General features: G+C 43.8%; 1 protein-coding gene and 1 pseudogene across 1 annotated transcript in view; one reads left to right on the top strand and one right to left on the bottom strand.

Annotated features, from left to right (window-relative positions):
* Positions 1 to 11,503, top strand: part of LOC138161883 (serine/threonine-protein phosphatase 2A 65 kDa regulatory subunit A alpha isoform) — a 454,863-nt gene that overhangs the window by 107,381 nt on the left and 335,979 nt on the right. The window lies entirely within an intron of this gene.
* Positions 5,415 to 7,262, bottom strand: LOC138161529 (heat shock cognate 71 kDa protein-like; annotated as a pseudogene).

The raw sequence follows: 11,503 nt of genomic DNA, 5'->3' as shown, positions 1-11,503 counted from the left end.
TCCTGATCTGTAAAATGGGGACAATACTAGCACTTATGTCCCAGGATTGATTCAAGGAGCAAGTGAATTAGCATATGTAAAGTGCTTTGCAAATCCCAAAGTGCTATGGTGATTAGTATTGTTTTCATCATCATCATCATCATCATTATGTGCAGGGTACCAGGCTAAGTTCTTCTTGAGGATATATACAAAATAAATACACAGTTTGGGGCGGGGGGAGGTGGTGTCTGACAGCTAGGGGAAGTCCTCTTGAAGACGGCTTTTGAGCTGACCCTTGAAAGGAGATAAGGGCTCCAAGAGGTAAAGATTAGGAAAAAGAAGATTCCAGGCACAGGAGACAACCTATGCAGAGATACGGAATGGGGAAATGGGGTATTGTATGAGGAATGGCAGGAAGGGCAGTTTGGCACAGCGGAAGAGTCAGTAAGGGGCAATGATGAATGATGATGCTGGGAAATTAACTTACAGCCACTTTGCAAAGGGACTTAAATGCCCAACAAAGGCATTTGGATTTTTTCTTAGAGGCAATATGGACCCAGTGGAGATTCTTGAGCAGGGGAGTGATGAAGTCTGAGCTATGCTTTCCCAGTGTCACTTTACTAGTGTTCTGTGACAGTTCTCTGACTTAAGGGAGTCCCCACCTGAGAGAACAGAGGGTTCCCCTGTTGACCTTTGCTTTCTACATCTGGGTCCCCAGTATAAGTGTGGCTGCCAATAGGTTAAGTCCTATTTTGACAAAAGAAAAGTCCAAGAGATGTGATTTCTGGGTAAAAACCAATCATTTTATTAATTATGGCTAGCAAATAATTAATAAAAGGTGCTCAGTAGCTGTCTCTCATAAACCAAAGACCCCTCTTGGAGGCTGCTTGAATGTTTAAATACTTTTGGAAAAGGGGGTAATCTTGAGGATTTCCATCAATTTTTATTGGTTAGCAAACAGTGAGGGGGTGGACATATTAATGAGTGGGCAAAAATTCTTCATCTCCTCCTGCAAAGGACATGACCTAATCATGATACTCAACTGCCTTCAGCAATCTGGACAAAAGAATCCATCTCTACACCAACTATTCTGGCTGATTTTTCCTTCATAAGCTAAATTCTAATAGAAGATACCAAGAACAAGGGCTTATTTCCTAAGGCAAGATCTTGCCTAGAGTGGATTCTGTTTGTAAGATTTTATAGTTAGGTGGGGTCTCACCCAGGACCAAAAGGCATGTACCCCAAAGACCTGGACAATCTTATCCATCATCAATGTCCTTTAGCAGCTGACTGAATAACCTACAAAAGTTGGTTTCTAAATGAGGAAATTAGTAGGAAAAACCTTAATCTTAATTTAATAATTGCTTATTAATATAAGAAATAATCCTATCTCTCACCAGTTTGTGTCTAGGAAAAGGGCCATGGGGCAGCTAGGTGGCGCAGTGAATAGAGCATCTACCCTGGAGTCAGGAGGACCTGAGCTCAAATCTGACCTCAGACACTTGACACACTTACTAGCTGTGTGACCTTTGGCAAGTCATTTAACCTCAATTACCCTGCCTTCTTCAAAAAATTAAAAATAAATAATAAGGAAAGGCCCATGAACCAGCCAGAGATGTAAGGGAAAGCAATCCCTTAATGATTCAGGTTCTGAGAATAACATGTAAAACACTGGGAATCACTTCAATGATAAGCTTTATTAGTTTATTGCAAGTGGTGGGGAAAAAGGGAGAAGGAAGAGAGGAAAAGGGGACGCTCCATGCAACTCAGGCGTATACAGTAGCATAGATTATAACTTATGGGCAGCAAGGTGGTGGCAAGCACAGAGACAGGGGTTCATTCAGCAGGAAGGGGTAGTCCAAAGTACTCTCCCGAGAATGGGGTTCTTAGATGCTGATTTGGGGCAGCCCCCCTGGAGCTGGCTGAGTTACATATCAGGGATCAGGGCAAAATATTATTGGGGGGGTGTTATAAAGGAGAAAAAAGCTGGCGGTAGACAAAATATTATTTGGGACACAAAACTACTCCTTTTCAAAAAAATGTTATTGACAGTATTTTCCCATGAGTATGTTCTATCAGGCTATAGCTTTCCTTAAGGGGAAACTGTCACAGTGGCCTCAAAACCATCAGGCCTAATCTTAGAAAATGGCAAACCACTCTAGTATCTCTGGCAAGAGAACCCCAAAAGGGGCCATGAAGAGCTGGATATGACTGAAAAACCACTGAGCCATCTTCTGACTGACTCCCAGGCATAGAATCTATGAGCTACAGCCTCCTTTAAGGGGCAACTGTCATGGTGGTCTTCAAGACCAGCAGGCCTCGTCTGAGAACTGGCAGTGTGGGGGCTGAACCAGAAAAGGGAGATGCTTGAGTTGTCCAGGTGACAGGTGATGAGATCACAGCTCCAATAGAATCGGAGGGTTGATTTTCACCAAACTGCAGGTATCCTGAACAAGAGATCATTCTCCATTCACCAAAGGATAGACAAAGTATTAGAAGAACTGAATCACGTCAAAATTGATGTTTGCTTTTTAAAAAAGAACATCAAACTTGGTGTTATAAACATATCACTCTTAACAGACACCACAGAAAAAGAGTCACATAAATAATGGAGGAAAATCAGCTAACAAAAGTCCCAAATTCAGATTATTTACATTTTTATTAAATCATAACAGCCACACAATAACCTTTTTAAAATTCAATTTTATTTTATTTTCCATTTCAAAGTCTTTTCCTCTCCCTTCCCTTTCCCCTATTCATTGAAAAGCAAGACAAACAAAACTCATTATAAATATATGTTGTTGCTGTTCTGTCCTGTCTGACTCTGTGAACTCTTTTGAGTTTTTCCTGGCAAAGATATTAGAATGGCTTGCCATTTCCTTCTCCAACTCATTTTCCAGATGAGGAAACTGAGGCAGAGTGAAGTGACTTGCCCAGGGTCACACAGCTAGCAAGTGTCTGAATTTGGATTCAGAAGATGAGTTTTCCTTCTTCAGGCCCAGCATCTTACCCATTGTGCCACCCAACTGCCCTACAAATGTGTATGTATGGCTGAATTACATATTATATGTGTATATATATATATACATGCATATTTGTGTATGTACATATGCATATGTGTGTCTATATATACACATATATATTCATACAAGACAAATGTCCACATTAGTTACCATCCCTCAAAAAAGCAAGGAAAAAAAAAATGCTTCAATGCAGGTAATAGCCTTAAAAAACCCCAGTAATAGTGAATCCAGAATCAAGGTCTACAGTTTGAAAGGGGCCCTAGAGGTCAACTGTGCCATTTTGCAGGGGAAGAAACCAAGGGACATGTCCTTGATTATACAGAGTCAGAATTCAAACCCAAAACTTTGATTCCAAATCTAGTGTACTTTTTTCTTTTTTAAAGCAATCGGGGTTAAGTAACTTGCTCAAGGTTACACGGCCAGTTATTTCTGGGTGTGGTGCTGAGTATCTGAGCCCAGATTTGATCCAGGTCATCCCGACACTGGAGCCAGTGCTCTTACTCGCTGAGCCACCTGGCCGCCCCTAAGCAATTGGGGTTAAGTAACTTGCTCAAGGTTACACGACCAGGTGTTTCTGGGTGGGTGCTAAGTGTCTGAGCCCGGGATTCGATCTCCAGGTCTTCTCAACACTGGAGCCGGTGCTCTTACTCGCTGTGCTACCTGGCCGCCCCGATCTAGTGTACTTTTTACACTAGCTTGGAAGGACAAATCAATGACTTAAATTTCTAGCCCACAGACATCTTATTTCTTTTTTTTTTCTTTTTGGAGGGCAATTGGGGTTAAGTAACTTGCCCAAGGTTACACAGCTAGTTTGTGTGTGTGTATGTGTGTGTGTGTGTGTGTTTAAGTGTCTGAGGCTGGATCCAAACTCAGGTCCTCCTGACTCCAGGGTTGGCTCTTTACTCACTGTGCCACCAACCACCCCTATAATGTTCTTACACTAGGAGTCTGCTATACCTGAAGCTGCTGGGGGCACACAGGTCAATGGACTTGGAATCAGGATGACCAAAGCTTAAAACTGGCCTCAGATCCTTACTAGCTGTATGACCATGGCCAAGTCACTTAATCCCTTTCTGCCTCAGTTTCTTCAACTGTAAGAAAGGGAAAATAATAGCAAAGAGTTGCTGTGAGGACCAAACAAGATAACACCAGTAAAATATCTGTCACACAGTACGTGCTTAATAAATGCTTGTTCCCTTCCCTACTCACACTTTCTGGACTCACTCACAACCATTCCATGCTCTGCCACATGCAAAGAGGTCCAAATTTCTAGCCTCACCTACTCCACTAACACCAATATTGAGAGCATTCAGATACATTTTAATAATCCAGGGGGCAAGTGTGATGAATAATTACAGACAGAGAGGGAGATTCTGTCTCTGTGTCCCCACAGATCCATTGACCTCCATCAGCCAAGAGCCCAGTGTATCCAATGGTGGCACACTGTCCTTCTCAAGCTGGATCATGGAGGAGCTGGCATGGGGAACAAGGTAAGGTTGGAAGGCTGTGGCCATGGCACGGGGTCTTGAATGCTTGGAGCAAGGAACTGGAACAAAGGATGCATATGTTTGGCCTTGGACCAGAAGCAGAAAGATTTAGAAGCCAAGGACTTTGGGAGGTGAGAGGGAAAGAACAGAGATGGAGAGAGATGGGGGCCATATAGGCCAAGAGGTCAGGAGACAGAGTCCAGGAGGAAGGGGAAAAGCTCTCTGTGTCTCTATGTCTCTCTGTCTCTGTCTCTCTCCCTCTCTATCTCTGTCTCTGTCTCTCTGTCTCTCTCTCTCTCCCTCTCTATCTCTGTCTCTCTCTCTCTCTCTCTGTCTCTGTCTTTCCCCCAGGGGACTCAAAGGCAGCTCCCAAAATCTGTGACCTGAAATCATGTCAGGGGCCATTCCCCTGGTCCCCCATCTCCTAACGCCTTGGAATTTTTAGAGGTTTGGGCACCGGGGTACCCAGCTAAGAAGTAGCATCAATATCACCCTACAAATCTCTCAGTCAAGCCAGAAATGTAGAGTCTGCATCTGCTAAAGGAGGTCTCAGTGAAGGTCCAGGGGCCTTCTACCTTAGATATTTTTCTTAGACGGATGAATCTCCTCCTTCTGGCAGGAAGATTTAGAGACATGCACTCTCCCTTTGTGGACACAAGGTGGCAGCAAGGACAGGTGGAACTTTTTTTTTATGGTGCCAATTTTAAATAGATTTTATTCTCCAAGACAATTGCATTTCCACTTGTTTACAATCCTGATAAAGTGCAATGTTGTTCACTTCTCTCCCTCTGCACACATTCAAGTATTCAGAATGCCCAGATTTGCACAGTAGCTTAATTGTTACTTTTAAACTGCTGCTGCCTTGGCTACAAATTTGAGTCCTTCGATTTTTGGAAAGCTGTGTGGAATGCTCTTTCTGGTGTGTTTAGTTGACCTCTTCAATGGTGGGTCCAGAAGAAGCCCCTCCAGATGGGGCTGCTCCACCCCCTGGGAATCCCCCAGGCGTGCCTCCCGGCATGCCCCCCTGCACTCTGGTACAGCTCAGTAATGATGGGCTTGCAGACCTCCAATTCTTTTTGCTGATGCTCAGATTCTTCCTTCTCAGCAGTCTGTTGATTATCCAGCCAGTTGATTATTTCATTACATTTGTCAAGGATCTTCTGTTTGTATTCATCACCAGTTTTGCCTGGCAGTTTTTCATCCTCTACGGTTGCTTTCATGTTGAAAGCTAAGATTCACGAGAATTCTTGGAAGACGCCTTGTCTCTCTGCTTTTCATCCTCAGCCTCCTTAACCATACGCTCAATGTCTTCTTTGCTCAGACGTCCTTTATCATTGGTGATAGTGATCTTGTTCTCCTTGCCTGTGCTCTTATCCACAGCAGAAACATTGAGGATGCCATTTGCATCAATATCAAATGTTACTTCAATCTGAGCAACACCCCTGGGTGCTGGGGAATTCCTATGAGCTCAAATTTGCCAAGCAGATTGTTATCCTTTTTCATCGCTCTCTCACTTTCATAAACCTGAATAAACACACCAGGCTGGTTGTCCAAATAGGTGGTAAAGGTCTGTGTCTGCTTGGTGGGGATGGTGGTATTGCGTTTGATCAGAACGGTCATAACTCCACCAGAAGTTTCAATTCCAAGGGAAAGAGGAGTGACATCCAACAACAGCAAGTCCTGCACATTCTCAGATTTGTCCCCAGAAAAAATGGCAGCCTGGACAGCTGCACCATAAGCAACAGCCTCATCAGGACTTATACTCTTATTGAGCTCCTTGCCATTGAAGAAGTCTTGCAGAAGCTTCTGGATTTGGGGGATTCGAGTGGAACCACCCACCAGGACGATGTCATGAATCTGAGACTTATCTAGCGTGGCATCTCTTAAGGCCTTCTCCACAGGATCCAGCATGCCACAGAAGAGATCAGCATTCAGCTCTTCGAAACGGGCCCGGGTGATTGATATATAGAAGTCGATCTCAATTCTGGCCTGGGTACGGGAAGAGAGGGTACACTTTGCACGTTCACAAGCAGTGTGAAGACGGCGAACAGCCCTCTTCTTCTCACCGATGTCCTTCTTGTGCTTTTGCTTGAACTCGGCAATGAAATGGTTGACCATTCGGTTGTCAAAGTCCTCCCCACCCAAGTGGGTGTCCCCAGCTGTGGACTTGACCTCAAAGACGCCATCTTCAATGGTAAGAATGGAGACATCAAAGGTACCACCTCCAAGGTCAAAGATCAGCACATTTCTCTTGGCACCAACCTTTTTGTCCAAGCCGTAAGCAATAGCAGCAGCAGTTGGCTCATTGATGATTCGAAGCACATTGAGACCAGCTATGGTTCCAGCATCTTTGGTGGCCTGATGTTGGGAATCGTTGAAATAGGCTGGTACTGTGACCACAGCATTTGTGATGGTCTTCCCAAGGTAAGCTTCAGCAATTTCTTTCATCTTGGTCAAGACCACAAAAGATACTTCCTCTGGACAGAAACTTTTGGTCTCCCCTTTGTACTCCACTAGGACCTTAGGCCTGCCTACATCATTCACCACCATAAAAGGCCAATGCTTCATGTCTGATTGTACAACTGCATCATCAGATCTGCGACCAATCAGATGTTTGGCATAAAAAACTGTGTTGGTGGGGTTCATTGCAACTTGATTCTTTGCAGCATCACCAATTAAACATTCTGTGTCGGTGAAGGTGACGTATCAAGTCCTGTTTCCTTGGTCATTAGCAATGATCTCCACTTTCCCATGTTGGAAGACTCCCACACAGGAGTAATCCACACAGGAGTAAAAACTGATCTTGGTGCCAAGATCAGTGCCAACTGTGGGTCCCTTCAACATGGTTGCTGGGGAGTTGGGGGTCGTAACTGAACACTGTGGAGAGAGAAGGGCCACTGCTGTGCTGAGTAGCAACAGGTAGAACTTTCAATTTGACAGACACCTACTTTGTTTAAGGCAATGTCAGAGCCCTTGGAATAATACAGAGACAAAAAGCCGACACTGAGAGAATTCACATTCTACTGGAGAGAAACATAGAATAAATACAAAGCCATTTGCAGGGGGTAGGGCATTGTGGGAAGAAGAAGAAGCCATTGAGGAAATCTGTAAAGACCTCTGGGAGGAGGGAGCACCTGGGCTGAGTCTCCAATGGAGAAAGGTGTTCCAAGAGGCAAAGGTGAGGAAGGAGGGCACTTTAGGCTTGTACAAAGTGACAGAGGCAGGAGATGAAAAGCCACATGCATGGAGTTGATGCAGAGAGTGGGGAATAGGGGCTGTAACACGAATTTGACCAGGAAAAGGAGGTTGGAGCCAGACTGTGAAAGGCTTTCCATGCCAAGCAGATGTATATTATCCTAGAGGTAAGCAGGAATCCATTCTTGAGCAAGGAAGTGAAATGGTTCAACCTGTGTTTTAGGAAAATCGGGCAGGCAGGATGGATTAATGAGAGGAGAGACTGGAGGTGAAAATGGTGATTGGGTGGCAGAGGTGGTGATAAAATGGGGAGGGCAGGTGCAAGAGATGGGATTGTAGTAGAAATGGCAAAACTAGGTAGCAGATCAGGGCAGCTGGCTGGTGCAGTGGATAGAGTCCTGGGCCTAGCATCAGGAAGATCTGAGTTCAAATCTTATCTCAGACACTTACTAGCTGTGTGACCTTAGGCAAGTCCCTTTACCCTATTTGCCTCAGTTTCCTCATCTGTAAAACAAGCTGGAGAAGGAAACAGTAAATCACTCCAGTATCTTTGCCAGGAAAACCCCAGATGAGGTTACAAAAAGTCAAATACAACTGAAAGTGACTGACCAATAAATAACAATGCTTAATATTTATAAACCACTCTCTATTTGCCAGACACTGTGCTAAATGCTTTACAATTATTATTTCATTTGATCTTCACCACAACCCTAGGAGTCAGTTATTATCCCACTTTTACAGAGGACGAAACTGAGGTAAGCAAGGTGAAGTGACTGGCTCAGGGTCACGCAACTAGTAAATATGAGGCCAGATTGGAATTCATTCTTTATTACTCCTGGTCCAGCACTCTGTTTTCCAGGCTGCTTAGCTTCCTCTAAAGACAGTGCATTCTCTTTTGGATATGTTGAGTTTAAGGTGCTGTGGGAACATCCAGGTACAGGTGTCCAACGGTGAGTGATTGTGGGACTAGATGAGGATTGTTTATGTTGAGTTGAGAGACATCTATATAGAGGTGATAGTTGAATCCATGAACCCCATAGTATTAGAAACTTATCCCAATACAATAATGTGCCCAAACCTATTGGTATAGGCCCCTCTCCTCGTTGGTGGAGAGATCAGACATGTCTGGATGGAGAACAAGGTAGAGCTGGGGAGAGTGGAGGGAAACGATATTTAGTCTCTTTAGGCTCCTCAGTGCCTTTGGGTCCTTCTTCTGGCTTCCAGCATTGACAGAGAGGATGGATAACGCCAATTTCATTTCAGGTTGATGAAGGAAAGCAATAGTTCTGGAAAGAAGCAGACAGGTAGAACTCGACCAAGTCCTTATTTATAGCTTTCTGCACTAGAGACTTCAGGGCATTTTCCCGTTTGGGTGAGATCCAAGATTCTTTCTCTTGATTTAGCTGAGTTTTCTTGTTTCCGATGGGAGAAGTGTTCCACTATGCATCATCTGGCATATATTCTCCTATGTATACCTTCTCTTATTTCTATTTTCCTACTTATTTGTGTAAACAGGTTTCCTTGTATTCATTGTGAAACTATGAATAGGTAAGAAGGGAGTTAAGCCTTGTACATGAAGCTTGAGGTCATCCTTTACCAGTCTCTGAAAGATGAAAACTATGTCTTCTAGACTAATAATATTGGAGGGGTCAATCAGATAGATATAATTCTAGCCCAGTACCCACTCTTTCTGAGGACATCAGAGTAAGTGGTCCAGCCTCTGGCCCCCCCTCCTGCTTTTTATCCTGACAGGAAGTGAAGTCCCCCTTGGAAAAGGGTGAGGGGGAAAGAGTCTAGATACGTCTATTCTGCCTCAGGAAGACACCCTTGTGCTACATGTGCCAACAGCCTCATTACAGTAACAACAAAGCATGAAAGAATTATCAGGATGTGTGTGTTTCCATTTACATTACTTGTAGTACAAAAAAACTGGAAATCATGTAAATTCTCTCATTAGGCTGTTAGGAGGTGGCTGAACCAGAAGCAGGCTTGGGGGACAGTTTATACAGCAGAAGGATTAACAGAGTCAGGAACCCTGGGTTCAAATCCCTACTCTCCCTCTTACAAGTGGTGTGACTTTGTTCAGGTCTCTTCCTGAGACTCAGTTTCCTCTTCTGTAAAATGGAGATTTATTACTTTCACTTTCTACTTCAAAGGAGTCATTGCAAAGACAGTGCTTTGTAAGCTGAAGTCAATGCCCCAGTCTGGTTTAAACAAGGTGGCAACAAGAATGATCCCCCCATAAAGCAGGGTGGTTCAGAAGGAAAAGCACCGGTTGGAATCCTGACTCACCTCTCCACTATCTTCCTGATCTTCCCTTTGCTTTTCTGTGTCTCAGGGAAAAGAAAACTGACGTGAAAGTCAGAAGATCTGGATTCAGATCCAGCCTCTGCTGATCACCACCTGTGTGACCTGCATAAAATCATTTTCTCTCTCTGGGTCTCAGTTTCCTCACATGCAAAATGAGGAAGTTTAATGACCTCTGAGGTTCTTCCAGCTCTAAGTCTATGGTCAAATGAGATAGTATTTACAAGGTGCTTAGAACCTAATAGACAGTGAATGCATGTTCATTTTCTAATAAGAAACTAGATTTTTCCTAAGAGGTGACAAAGTTGGGATATAATTGAGGGGAGGAGGAATTGGGCAGGGCTCAAACCCTGCCTCCTTGACTGTATTGAGATAGCTTCCTGGTTATTTAAGGGCATCAAGAACTCCACCCATGTGGAATCAGCACCCTTCAGACTTGTTGGCTATGCCAAGACTAGGAGAGTCACCACACCTGTCCTGATGACTAAATATATTTCCTTATAGAGAGGAAGGCAGGAAGGGCCCCATCTTTATCAAACTAAACTGACAATCCTTGCTGTGTTAGGACTAAGACAACCTCCTTTCCTTAACAGTTCATTAACCTGTAAGTGTCTCATTTCAGCCCAATGTGGCGTCTTAAATGGCAAGGTGCTTCCCTAACATCATGGAATCCTCATGTGGATTTCAGAGCATGGGCAAGCCTTGTTTCCAAGCTGTTTACTTTGTGATGAAGAGGGACTTTTTTGGTTGGTTGCTGAAACAACAGGCAGACAAAAGACTCCCATAGGGGCAACTTGAGCTTCTTTTTCCTGCCTGGATGTTTTGAGTGAGAAAAATGTGCTGCAGGCCTTTGGTTGGAAAGAGGGTCTGTATGTAGTCCCTGAATTCCAGCCTCCATTCTTTGCCTCTCTGTGTTTGTCCTTTCCTGCTCTTGGCTGAAAGAGTATTGGACCAGGGTGTGACCTTGTGCAATGTGAAAGGCTAATTGACTGAAGGTTCATTGAAAGCTCCATCAAAGCCCAAGCTGGCAACAAATTGGACCCATCAGCCAAGATGCTGTTTTCTAGAATGACTTCATCCTTTAGTTATACAGATTTGGAAGTGAATTTGGAGGGGAGAACATTTGTAACTTCAGTGTGAACCCACTCTCCCTAGGGAGTAAGGTGGCATGGGGAGTGTATGCAGAGTGATGGTTTGTACTTCTTTCCTTGCTATACCTCCTCAGTAAATACCAATTTGTAAAACCTAATTGTTCTTGATTTGTTAAGTGAAACTTGGGGAATAATCCCTGACAGGCATCTATTTTATAAAAGAAACAGTAAACCATAACCGATGATTGATCCTGGGTAGAATATATTGGAGTGTTCAATTCAAACTGATAGTATGAGAGAAAATCTTATTCTCTCATACCCAGAGCACCTGTAATGGTAATGGAATTTAAATATCCCCTTGTATTGGCTTGGTTTTTTGGGTTAAGTATTAAAACCCAGAGCTTGTGAATCCCACTTGTGG

This window comes from Petaurus breviceps, unplaced genomic scaffold (assembly GCF_028583685.1).
Source record: "Petaurus breviceps papuanus isolate PSGF00001 unplaced genomic scaffold, PetGlider_PUasm1.0 185, whole genome shotgun sequence".
NCBI classification, from domain to species: Eukaryota; Metazoa; Chordata; class Mammalia; order Diprotodontia; family Petauridae; genus Petaurus; species Petaurus breviceps.
The sequence above is the reverse complement of the archived record's forward strand: the minus strand, read 5'-3'. Positions and strand labels throughout refer to the sequence as shown.